At 44.0% G+C, this 13,456-nt stretch overlaps 1 long non-coding RNA gene across 2 annotated transcripts in view; it reads left to right on the forward strand.

Moving 5' to 3' along the window:
- Positions 1-1,211: 1,211 nt before the first annotated feature.
- LOC111729118 overlaps positions 1,212-13,456 on the forward strand; it is a 48,603-nt gene continuing 36,358 nt past the window's right edge. For both annotated transcript variants that reach the window (XR_002776101.1, XR_002776102.1), the window contains exons 1-2: positions 1,212-3,232; positions 11,308-11,372. This is a non-coding gene — a long non-coding RNA (uncharacterized LOC111729118). The remainder of the gene's footprint in view (positions 3,233-11,307; positions 11,373-13,456) is intronic.

The raw sequence follows: 13,456 nt of genomic DNA on the forward strand, positions 1-13,456 counted from the left end.
ACAGGGGCCCGGGGCGGGGAGTCGCGGGCATCGGGCAGGGGTGCGTCTCGCGGGGAGGTCGTCCCGCGCGGGGCCGTGTCCCGGGACCTGGCCGATTGTGCGGGTGGCGCGAGATGGCAGAGGTGGCATCCAGGGGTCGTTGCTCCGAGGGTCCTGACCGGACCGGTGAGGACGATCGTGCACCTCTGGGCTGCGGCATCGTAGAGCTTCGTGTTCGGTTAATGCTGCTGTGTGTGCGCGCGCGTGTGCGTGCGTGTGTATGTGCGTGCGTGTGTGTGCGCGTGTGTGTGTGCGTGTGTCATGTGGATTTCGGCAGAATGTTTTACATTCCTCAGAAAGCTTGAACTCTTCATCCAGGTCCCAACTTCTGCTGCTTTACCTTCCTCATACCGATAGTTCTTTGAAGTTGTCTTTATTCATCAAACTTCAAAGTTTCCTTCTGGAGCCTTCTCTCGCCCTGTAGGGTTGTCTTACTCCCTTTGTCATGGAATGAACTTCTAAATGCCTTTAGAATTACGGTGATCGTCGCATAGCAAGACAGCGCTGTCAACGTTTGCAGTTGCAATTCACTGTTTTTCTGCCAAACTTTCTAACACATTTTTACTCAAAGTTACCCTGTTGGGTTTAGTTTTTCAGTTTAACCAGAAAGGACAATTTTAGATTAGGGTGCATCCAGTTATGAGCAACAACTAAGAACTTACTGTAATTTTTTATTTCTGCTACAAGGAAATAAATATGTTTTCCATTGGCAGTATTTTAGAAATATTAACAACCCGAGATCTGTTTGTTATATACACATTCGCACACTTAGTTTCACTTAATGGCCAGCCGTATAGTAATGCGGCTTGTTTTTATCATTTCCAGAGATAATCGTAATTAGTTGTCTACATTGTATTTATGTTTTATTGGCTGCAATTAATACGTACTTCATCTACATCATGTAATGTCTCACTTCAGTGTAATTACAAAGATTCTCCTAGCTTCATGTAGATGGTAAGTGAATTGGATTTTTGCCACCAACTGGACAAGATAGCTAAGGAGAACCGTAACATTGTTATTGGTGGAGGGTGATGTCTGATGATTGTTTCATGTTTTAAGTGTTAAATTTTTTTAATTTTAAAAAGAATAGAATGGGAAAAGTAAATTTCAAAATCGAATGGGGGCCCCCAACTGCAACAAATCAAGGGAACCAAAAAAATTAAAAATGGGGCCCTGGCCACCTGCCAACCTAAAAAATCCTTTTTTCTCCAGCTTGTCGATGTATACTTGACAAATAAAAACTGTTTACATTTGAGGCGTACAATGTGCTGATTTGATATGCGTGTACATTGGGAAACGATCAGCAGTCAAGCTCATTAACGCACGCATCGCCTAAGTTAGCATTTTCCTTTCTTTGTTTTTGCAGTGATAACACTGAAGATCTACTCTCTTTCAAATTTCAAACACACAATATTATTAGCTATAGCATATAAACTCTTGAAAATCCGTGCTTGAGTTAGATAGATCGTTATAATTTCCTTATGTTTATGGGCACAGCTGATATTTACCGGTAGAAAGCAGTGCCTAAACGTAAACAATGCTTTAACACGTGAGTGAGCATATTGGATACTTTTCAAGTTAGAAAATGGAAAGATGACACCAGTCTTTATGATGATTGAATTAACTGCTGTGTAGATTTCTATATGTCTTAATTTAATCTGATTTCTTTAAATCGGACAATGCTGTTTTTCTAGTAAGGCTTGTTCTGAGTTTTCCATACAATCTTGGTTTAAAAGATGTAGTCTCTCTCCCCTCCCCCCGCCACCCTTTCCCTTGGTTTTGAGAGATAAAGCGCTTGCGACAGTCTTGAACTGGGAAGAGGAGGTCCTCCTCTTTGAAACACAGGAGCCCTGCCTTCTGTAGTCAGTTTCTAGATACATATCTGGATGGTATGTTTGAAATTTGAGTGCCCTGTGTTCTAGATAATCCGAAATTTCTGTTCTTTGTTCTAATTGTAAAGTTTTGAGCTTTCTCCAGTTAAATTCCGTGTGTTATTCTGTAGGATTAAATGTACTTTACACTTTAAGCAGTTATGGCAGTTTTTTTTTTATCAGGGTGCAGCAAATTACTAGTTATTCTTATAGATTTATTTATTTTTTCTGCTACAGTAAAATATCTATCTGCGTTGGGAGAACCATTAAGACAGTGATTACCCAAACTCTTCGTCCACATATACTTCCACAGGTTCTTGTCCTTAATCACCAGTTTGTAATCACGAAGTAATTGCTATGTTGGGTTTTTTGGTTCTGCACTCCGATGATCAGTTTTGTAGTGCATACTCCGTTCCCGGTTGTCTGCGAACCCTAGTTAGAACGCCATGACCTGCCATTTGGTAGAATTGGTAGAATTCGGTAACAGCCGAGGAATACAGCTTTTGGACGAGGACATACCAAGCAGAGTGTCGACCTTCTGCTGAGTCACCATGCAGCTGCTGCGCCGCCTGTGACGTGAGCGTGGTGACGCGTAGTCAACCCCCCTTCTTCAGTATTGCTCTCTGGCCTTTCTCGTCTCTGAGTGAGACCTTTCTCTCGCAGTGACTAGGATGCCCTGGACCTCCGAGAGACCCAAAGAGACCAGAGCAGCCACAAAGGACTGCAGTCCTGTTTGAGCCTTGTCCGTTCTACTGAGTCTGGCCCCATAAATCGGTGAAATTTCCAGCCTCCAGGCGTGTGGTTGTGGCTTTGAACCACTGTTTACATTATTGTTGCTGGAAAAAGAGTTTTAATACTAAATTGTAATTGATCGGATTATGTAAGTGGCCTCTACTTAGTTTTGCTTAGACGAAGGCATCACGGTAAAGCGATGTGATATACTTCACAATTGCAAATTCTGTAGAAAATACACAGATTGCCCTTCGTCTTTATTATTAGTTTTTCTTATTTGCAGTTTTAAAGAAAAGAAAAACTATTGGATAAGAGACTTGGGCGGAAATGGGGGAGGCAGACCGTTACCAGCGTGGTTAATGGGTGATGGTGGGAGCTGTCTGCAGTGCTTGGAAGGCGTATCTTAGCACTGAGGTTGTTCAGAATCGCTAGTGCTTGGTGAGAGTGAAAGCAGGACTTTTAGTTGGTTTTATCATTGTTTTAAAATACCCGGACGGACAGTGCATTCTCTTATTGTCTGCAGGGGGCCGGGAGAGAACTCGCGAATGACCTGGCACCTGGCGGAGGCTCTTGAAGTCCAGGTTCATATGGTAATTAGTGTCATGGAGAGGTTTAAGGGACAGGTTGCAATGTGAATAAAACAAGTATCGAGGTTTGTTTTAGCACTGACATTTGTTTTCGGCGCGAGTACTGATGAGAACAGTGAACTTAAGTAAAGCGGAGTCGGGAGGGCGTGCCCTGGGGAATGGTGCTAAGCCAGGGCCAGACTGTCCCCCAGGAACCCGTGACTCGGCAGATAAAAGGCATCACAGTCAACTCCTGATAGTTTCAACCTAAGTGATGACTGTCTCGTGGTAATTGAAACATCCTTTATTTAGGTCCACCCGTTGTTAATGTTTTACCCGATTTGCTTTGTCAGTTAACAACAAGAACACTTGTAATTAAAGTAGAATGCTCCTATAAACTGTATTCCCAAGTTGAACTGTTAACTTTATTTCTTTTCCTAATAAACAGTTATTTTTTGGCTGCAGTTCCAGCTAGTACTGGAAAGGACCTTGGGAGACGGTCTGATCGTACTTCCTTGAGCGGGGTACACGCCGACAGGTCCTGGACGGGTGGGTTCTGATTTCTAAACATCTGTAGCATCTTCTAGAGTCTTATTATCCTGACATGTAGGAGTTATCATTTCTCTGTCCAGATATTCTGTGATATATACCTTGTTAGCTTCCCTTGGGTAATTCTATTTTATACCTTTAGGATTTCTACCTAATACTTTCTGTCTCTTTAGATGATTCACAAAGCCTCATCTTGGTTGATCTTTCAAGATTCTGAGTGTTTCATACCCTTTTCAAAGTGTGTTGAGCAAAGCTTAGAAGAGTCTGATGAATGTAGAATAACAGCAGGGATGATTTATGTATAGATTATTTACAAAATGCTTTTCCCATGTCGTCATTTGATCCTTAGAGCAGGACAGGCAATAACCCTATTTCAGTGATGAAGAAACCTGAGCGACAAGGTGTAAGTGACTTGCTCAGTGCCCTGTAGAACTAGGCTCCGTTGGAAACAGGATGCAGTCCCAGGTCTTCTGACCCTAATTCCGTGTATCCTTTGTCCAGATTTGCTTATTTCTACTGCATTTCAGGTCCTTAGCGTATCATGTGTTTTCGAATGAACCTTAGAATCACTAACTTTCTCATTCTCCGCCTTCGCCAGCCCCACCTACTGTTAAGGAAATAAAGTGCTGACCCAACTTATTCCTTTTCTTCTGCACTTAAAATAATATTGCAGAAGTAAAGTGAGTCTGTAGCAGCCACTTAATCTAATCTTCCGCCTAATTTCAACGCCCTTCCGACCCCTCCCAGAGGATTTAGGGACCTTTCGGGGAATGCTTAGGGCACCAAACTCTTCACTCACTTTTTATGCAGCCTGGTTCATTGTCGAGTGGCTCTAGTTATGAGGCTCTTCTTTTATTTATAACAGCCAAACTACCTGTTATATTTTCTACCTGTTGGTTTTAGTTACACCGTCCAGAGCAACTCGGATGTATTTTGTCTTTGCTACTTAACATTTTGTCACGTATTTACAGACGACTGTCTCTTCTCCAGGTTAAATATTACCAGTGCCTAGATCTCTCACCATCCTGATCATCTTATTCTGGATGAGCCGGGTTGTCAGCATCCTGAAAAGGCGGGATTCTGGAATTGTCTACCCTATTTTAGATGTCTGAGCGAGGCGGCAAGTAGTGGGACTCTTACTTTCTGTAAGGTGGACACCATACTGTTATTGCATATTCAATATTCTTGAAGTCCAAAAAGACATGGACATTTAAGCAGACACAGCTTACCCTTATATTAAACATTTGCTAAGCCAGAGCGCCCAAAACTGTCATAGGAACTCAGTCTGTACTTGTGTAACTGATGTTTACACTGAAGTGCAGGACTTCACGCTTCTTGCTGCTAAATTGCATCCCGCCTGCGTTTTAGCAGTCAGGCATTGCAGCCTGCAGAGAGATTTGGGTCTCAGGTTTCAACTTGCTGATCAGCCATCCCTTCCGGCGTTGTCGTCTACGTTTGTGATACTTACCTTTTAAAGCTTGTGTTGAGTTAGGGCTGGCTTTGCACTGAGTATAGCTAAGTAGCTAATGCCCCCTGTAGGGCTTACAGGCGGGTCATCTACAGATACTTTAGACAAAGTTTTCTGCAGAAAAGTGTGGCAAGTCATAGTTGGCCAGACCTGGTGCCCTTACTTCCTGGGAGACCCAAGACTTCCTTATAGGCCATTCCAGAACTCTTGCTGGATTTTCTGCTGCCGCTCACTCACTTTTACATGACTATCTCTGAAGAACAGAAAAAAACAAATCGTTAGAATTGTGTTCCAACATACCTGCCTCTCTCCAAGCCCTCAAAACAAAATGTTACCGCTTTAATCTAGAATAGTTGAAAACTTGATTTAAAGACAGTATCTGGGACCTGCCATTTCTTATGTTTATGATTTTGCTTTGGAGTTTAGTCTTTGAACTATGTATGAACTCTTATCCATACCAAAGATTTTAACAAAGTGCCACGAGCTATAAAAAAGTTTTTAAAAAAGACATGGAAACAAGAGTTAATATTCTTGTAAACTAGTCTTGCCAACGGCCTTAGGCCATTATTATTATATAGATGTGTAATTATATATATCTGTGTATATATATATACATATGTATGTGTATACATATATATATATAGATTATATAGACAGTTTGTAGAGATTCTTTCCATCCATATCCAACCATTTATATTCAGCTGTTATATTGCAAACTAATAATCTCTTATGTAGACACATTTTTAAAGCTTTGGTTCAAATCTTAGTTCTTTATTTCCATATTTTTAAAGTTGTCGGATAGCTATGTCTCGCTTTGAAGAAAGAGTCTGTCGGTTGGTGAGATGAATTCTGTGCTTATTAGGTAGCTAGTGGGAAGTTAGACATGCAATAATACTCGGATTTTCCTTCAGTCAGCAGCATAATAGTAGAGGAATAGGAGGAGCCCTGAACGGGAGTTCGGGGTTTCTGGTTCTGTGCTGCCAGTGGGCCGTGTGATTGCGTGAGGTGCTCGGCCCCTTTGCCTCTGCAGCGTCGCGTGAGCAGAGGCCGGGTTCCGTCAGGGTTCTGGTTCGCTCATTGTTCCGGCAAGCCTGGCCGGTCACTCTCTTCGGCAACTGCTTCGGAGCCCTCGTGGTCAGCCTTCCCCACGTCAAGGATGGCTGAGTTACGGCCTTCGGGACCCTTTTCAGCTCTGATGGGCTAGAGCTTTGCTGTCCCGAGTAGTCACCAGTGCGGAATTACGGTCTGGGCTGAGATCATTAAAACGGGTTTTCATCTACCTGTGTTTCCGGTGGGACACTGAACACCGTGGGGGGTGCAGGGTCATCCGTTGTGGTAGGGAACTGTCCCTAGCGTCACAGGACATCTGGCATTGTCACCTCAGTCATTCTCACAACCAAGAAATGTTTTCACTCACTTTGAAAACACCTCTTACATTTTAAATTAAACCATATTATTTTTCAGCTTTATCAACTTAAAAGCAGCTCATTTCTTTTCAGAGTGTGCATGTAGATAACAAATATGTTTTAATGTCGCAATTCCGATTTCATCAGTGGTAATTGTCTTGAACGGCATGTTAAGAATTCTGAGACAAAGACCACCCTCAGTAGGGAGGACTCTTGTGACCGAGTCGTCATATCTGCCATAGGTGGAAGGGGTCGCCTGCCACGTGCTCCATCTCTGACGTAGCTCGGGGGATCTGACCCACTGGGCACCAGCGCCCCACGCCGGGGGATTTGGAAGTATGTGGGGAAGTTTGGGGCTGTCGCAGCGATGGGATGCGTGTTTTTTGTAGTTAGCATTTAGGGTTTGGGAACCGAGATGCTGAATGAACCGCGGTGCCCCCGACAGCCCCATATGGCGGGCAAACAGCCCGTTCAGAAGCTCGCTGTCCCTGGTTTAGAAATATCGTCTAGCTTGGAGAAGAGTCCGGTTATGGAACCTGGTTCCGAGCGGATGGTCTCTGGGACTTAAACAGAGACCAGATGTCTGCTAGTCAGATCGTTTTATAGGTATCTTTGCATTGAGTGCGTTATTGTACCATGTGATATCCAGGGTCTCTTCCAGCTCCGTGATTTCATGAGCGAAAGTCAGCAGTCAGCAGGCCATGGCCCCCGGGCCAAATCTGGCCTGTGTTAGTCAATAAAGTTTTATTGGTACACAGCTGCGCTCTTCCTTTATGTACTATTGGCAACTTTAAGGCTACAGTGACAGTTAAGTAGTTGCCCTGGAGACCTTCTGGTCTGCCCAGCCTGCATACTTCTGGCCCCTTACAGAAAAGGTAGACAGATACCTGGTTTCAGTAACGCTTTTTGAATGGAACCAGAGTGTGAACTTACGTTCTTAGGTGTGGGATTCTTATATCCTTAGAAGTTTTCTGCCTGTAGTGATTCTAAGATCCTTTTCTATGGCATTTTAGCACCGAGGACTAACCTGTTCATGGATCAGCAGTAAAACCTACAGCTGGAGGATTCTCAGATGGCTTCTGCAAATATCACAAAGTAAAATACTGCAGAGTCTACATTAATTTTTGAGTGGTGATGATTTTCCTAGAGTTCGAGTATGTAAGGTAGAACAACTTTGCATTTTTAGACCCTAACGTTTCAGACCGCATGCTGCCCCGTTGCGCAGCCCTGCAGTTGATAAGCACGGGCGATCTACAGTAGCATTTGCTGTTCATTGAGACACGCGGACGGTTATTGTCTCTCAGAAGCCTGCGTCAGAGTGTTGGTAAGTGGATCATTAGTGCTTGTCGCATAGTCCCCGGCACACTCGCCTGCAGTCTCGTCCTTTGCCTGCTCTGTCATTTCCTCTCTCGGATGATGACGTGTCCTCATTTCACAAGCGCCCCGTGCATTAAAATACCCATCCCTCTGTCTTTTGTTTTTAACCTCTCCCTCAGATGAAATCTCCATTTCTCTCATTACCAATAGCTAATCTATAATTATTTGAGTTAATCGAGAGTAAGGCGTGGGAAAACCGATAGACCTCATGCTCACATACTTTATGTCAATTATGTTTTAAAGTGAAACTTGTAACACTACAAAAACCTGTTAACCCAGAGGCTTAGCAGGTGGTTGCGTGTAGACGAGTTGCTCACTTACTTCATTGCTTCAGACTTCCTCAGTTTGGACTCCCAGGTTCTGAGGGAATGCGTTTCTTCCCCAGAGGAGATGACAAGAAAGAAGAATGGGAGGAGACAGGACCTCTTCCAGCTTGACAGACAGGTGTCGCTTGTCCCTCTCCTGGCCCTTCGTCTGTCGTCGCGTTACATGTTGCTTGTTTGTTTGTTTGCTTGTTTACACATTCTTCTTATGAAGTACACCTCACCTTAGCTGCAGCTTCCTGTCTCCCGGCTCGCATTGGGTAAACACTCCTATTTATATGGCGTCGGGGTACGTATCCTTCCATGCGACTTAAGGTTTTAAGCTTTGCTTTTCAGAACAAATAAATTCTATTGACACCAGTTTTTCCCACCAAGGAATAAAAGTCACACTCGCTGTGACTCCCCGGTTGAAAATGGCCCTCGTGATACTGGCCCCTGTCGATCGCGTGTCCTGTGCCAGCCACGGCAGTGGGCGTGATCGCTCCTCCTGGCAGCGGTGGCCGTCGTGCAAGGAAGATGCTCGTAGTTCCCCTTCGTAGGTGAGGAGGCGGACGTCTGGAGAGATTAAATAATTTGTCAGCTTTGACACTGCTAGGGCGTAGCTCATTTGAAAGCCCTCCTGCTTTCGATTATACACGGATTTCCTCTGCATTTCAGAAGCGCCGTAAATGTTTTCACTGCGCATTCCTAAGGTGCTGTTTAGAGAGAGTGAGCCGCGTGTCGATTCCGCAGTTTGTTTTTGTGTTTTTTGTATACCCACGCACTCTGAGAAGCGTTTTATGATCCACTTGTTCCACATTAGACTTTTGTGAGATGCAGTCGTTTTGTTATTGATCAGTGTTTTTTTCCAAGGACGGGACCATAATTAGTGGAGCATCTAAAGCAGAGGATGCTAATGATATTTGCTGCAGACACAAAACCAGTAACAGAGAGGTGGCGGTTAACGTAGGAGCCGGTCACGTGAGAGCTCCGTTCCTGTGGAATGTCAGCCACGAACTTTCCTCATATTCCAGCATGCTGCGGGGCAGGGCTGGAGTCCAAGCTTTGATTAAAATCACCCAGCCTCCCCGTTTTTTCTCTTTACAACCGCCAGTTATTGCCAGCTGAAAGGATGATGGAGAGACCGATGAATGCATTTCCATCTGCTGCAAAAAAATTTTTTAGACAGTTTCATTCTTTTTTAAACCTGGATAAAAAGGCTGCTTTGAAGGGAAGAGTAAATTGCTGGCTACCAAATACGTGGTCATTAGAGTCCGGCTCAGGAAGATGTTCAGACGATTCTGACGGCGGTAGCTCCAGTGAACAGCAGCTGAGTCCCAAGCGGTTTCTCCCCGGGGTGGCGGTGGGGAGGTGACATAAGAATTCAGGCATGCTTGGGAGTCTTCCTTTTCATCCCCAATTTGTTGGTTTTAGATAGAGGTGTCGCCTTCCCTGAGACTGCATAGGTTTTCTTCGGCTGTCAAGGTCAAATGCGAACCACACTTTGAGAACGCTCTGCAGTAGATGCTCTTACACATTGGAACGTGAGAGGGCGAAGCTGTTTCGAATACCCTGTGTCTCTGATTCCAGCCCCCCCACCCCCACCCCATCCCTGCCCAAGGCTGGAGAGGGGGCATGCTGAGTTTCTGTTCTGGTTGACGGTTCTTGATTCTTTTGGACTTTATTATTGTTTTTTAATGGTTGACTCTCAAGATCTCTTCAGCAGCAGGATATAATAGGAAAATGTCATTAGTCCCTTAATACTGTAACCTGATTATTGGTAATAAGATCTCTGGGCTCAAGCGAGCAGATTAGTGGTCACCTTTATGCTTTTAGTACTTTTTAATGATTTCACTTATGGTCGTTTGCTGTTGGATCCAGATCACTGTGTTTGCTGATTGTTCTGTGATGGGCATCAGGCTTATCCACTCCTGTCAGGGACTGGGGGACTGAAATATGATTTCTTTATTTAACTGCTGCTTAAGGCGCTTGTTGACACTCCTGTGGCTGCAGTGCTGTGAAACAGTTTTAGAAAGAGGACAATAATTATACGGCTAGCTAACAATCATTAGATATTTACCGTGTCCCAATGACTGTGCTAAATGCTCTACATCCGTTATATCTAATTTCATCCTCGCTGCAATCCTTTTAAAGGCCATTATTATGCCAGCTTCACAGATACAGACACTGAGGTATTTGGAGGCGAAATAGCTTGCCCAGATTAACGGCAGTGGGAGCTGGATCTGAATCCGGGCGACCTGACTTTTGGGCTGTACGCACGTAGCCTCACCTGCTCTGCCTCACCTGAAGCTGGCGCCGTCTGTTTTCTGCATAATACAGCTCTGGTGAAGGCTTCGTCATGGAAACCCCCCATTTCGTTTCCCGTTAGAGTCTGTGCACACATGCAGGATTTTCCGTTTCCGTTCTAACAAAACTTTTTCGTCTTTAGCTTCAGTGGCTACAGAGTGGTTTCTCGCAAAGCATTTTCAGCTTTTAGATTTTTATTCCGGTGAGAGGATCGTGTCGACTTGCTGACTCTTTGGCATACGTCCTTTAAAGCTGGGGTAGTCGAACCTTCGTACTGGTAGAAATGAGCAGTTCAAGCAGTTCTTCTTTATTTGGGGTTGTTATCATCATTTTTGGGGCAGATTGTCATTTGGACTTTATTTTAGACACGTACGGAAGTTAACTTTTATTCTGTAAAATGTACTGATTGGGAACTTCTGGAAGCGTCCTGTGTAGAAGAGAAAAATATCTCAGAATTCACAATTGGCCATGAGAATTTAAAAAAGGGAGTGAGGGCGTGGATAATCCATATGTGAGTTGTCGAATTAGAAGTTTTTCACATTTTTCGACCTTAGAGTTAATCTTTATAACACTATTACTGAGAAATACTTCACGTAGTAAACTTTTACGGAACGCTTTAATTTTTGGAGCACAGTTTCTAAATTCATGAAAAAATCTTCATACACAATATGTTATTTTATTGTGTTTCAGGATTCTACACCGATCCCTAATTTTGACTAAATTGGATTAAGTGAAGCGAGTTACACGTCTTTGAGGTGAGATACTTAATAGCCTTTCTTTTAGTTCTGGAAAGTTCGGGGCGGGAGGGGTGGGCAGCCATCTGACAGAGCAGCAGCTGCGTTTTCTTTGTCCTGTACGAAGTGTTGACCTTCGCGTTTTGCCGTAGAAGGACATTCGCTTTGGATTGTTCTTAATCTTTCTTCTGAAAACCTAAGCACAGCGTTAGAACAGTCATGCGCTTGAGGTACTACACACGATGCCATTTTATATAGAAGCTTTTTAGTCCCGAATAAGATGAAGGAACATACAGGAAACCAAAGAGGCGAGTATGACGGAATTCTGTGTAATGGTTGTGGTACTCGTGAGGAGAATGGTGTGGTTCGGCAGCCTGAACCAAAGATCTGCTTATTCCTGAATGCACTCCAGGGTCACGGGAAGAAGAAAGACAAAGGGATTTGCTCATCGTGTGCCAGGCACTGTGTTAGGTGCTTGCACGTTAACTCAAATCCTAGGCTAAAACGTTTGTCTTCTCTTCTTCTTAAAGATGAAGCAACCGAAATGTAAACAGTAGATGACTTGTCTGTGGCTAGAACAAATACATGCCTAGCAAGGATTCGAACCCAGGAATATCTGACTCCAAGGCCTGACTTCATTCTGTCATGTCACGTGCATTCTGTCTCCTTCCGGACTGTCTTGTGATCCCGTATTTTCCATTCTGCTGCTTTTCTCTGAGTGGTCGCCCTCAGACGTGTTTCTTAGCGAAGTCTAAACGGAGACGATATCTTTGCTCTTCTCTGAACAGCAGGATCGACCCGTTCTCGAAATGGACTGTTTCCATGAGATATTAGAATTCTGGGACTTGATCTTTTAACCTCTGAAGTCACAAAATGTTTCAATGGACCCATCTGCATTTGTCCTTTTTTCTTTCCTTCTGAGCATTTCTTCATGCATATCAGCTGTAAGGTGAATTGTTTTTTAATTTATTCCTCCCCCCACCGCCGTGGGGCTTTATGTGGGGCTTTACTCTGGTTCCCCACCTTGCGTAGGGCCCGTTACCCCGTTTCCTATGGCTTCCCTTCCCCCCGCATCAAGTTCATGCCAGCAGGACACGCAGAGGCTCCTGGGACACTTGGCGCCTTCAGAACCAAGTCACCTCTTTCGATTGGTGCTTTCTCATCGTCTCCCTTGCTTTATCGCTAGCTCTGCCATCCATTTTAAAAAGGAACTTGAAAATATTTTACCAGTGTTTTTAGGTGACCTCTGTCTAGCCATCACGTCTGCATCGCCGGAGACAGAAGTCCACGTTGTCACTGCGCTCGCTCGGCGGGTTTTGCAGTGACCCTGGGAAGCGGGCGGTGGACTTTTCCATGTCCTTCTTTCTCACGTGCCCGTTGCCAGTAACTGGCAAAACGCTTTCACTGAGAGTCGTAAGAAATAGACCGCTTGAAGGGTGATGACAGGGTTTAGGAAGAAAGCTCACTGGAAATTGATGGACTATTTTATCCACTCGGAGGCACGGGGGAGACACTGAGCAGGTGGCGGATGTCTCCTCCGTCACTCATCTAAAATGTAGTTACAGCGTCCATAAGTTTACATATTGGGGCAAATGGAAACCTTTTAAGTCTTCTCTACAAATATTGGTAAAAAGCAGTAGCCCTCACGTTGAGGAGGTGACCTCGACTTGTCCCATTGGCCAGAAACACAGTTGAGGTGACAATACAAAGTGGGTGAAAACCAGGGACTTGGTTGTACTATGTTTTACTGACACGTGGCTGAAACTTTAGAATGAAAACTATACAATCTTTGTTTGTGTTTGTATATATGTGCGTGTCTATGCGTGTCTTAGGTATCGATGATATTTTTCTCTCTCTGCAAGATTATTACCAAATTAATTTATAAAATCCTTAAAGGGGTTCTATTCAAATGCCTTAGAGATTAACACGTGCTTATATCAATGAAGTGTTCCTAGAATGCTCAGAAACACAGACACTGACCTAACCTTTTTTTAAGCTTATGTGATCTGGGATAAGCTTTGGTAAATAAAGCTAGTTCGAAGATTGTTGGTAAAGTAAAAATTTATGTCTTTAGAGTTGTCACCATAAAATATAATGCTATCTAC

The sequence above is a fragment of the Pteropus vampyrus genome, unplaced genomic scaffold (genome assembly GCF_000151845.1).
Source record: "Pteropus vampyrus isolate Shadow unplaced genomic scaffold, Pvam_2.0 Scaffold248, whole genome shotgun sequence".
NCBI lineage: Eukaryota > Metazoa > Chordata > Mammalia > Chiroptera > Pteropodidae > Pteropus > Pteropus vampyrus.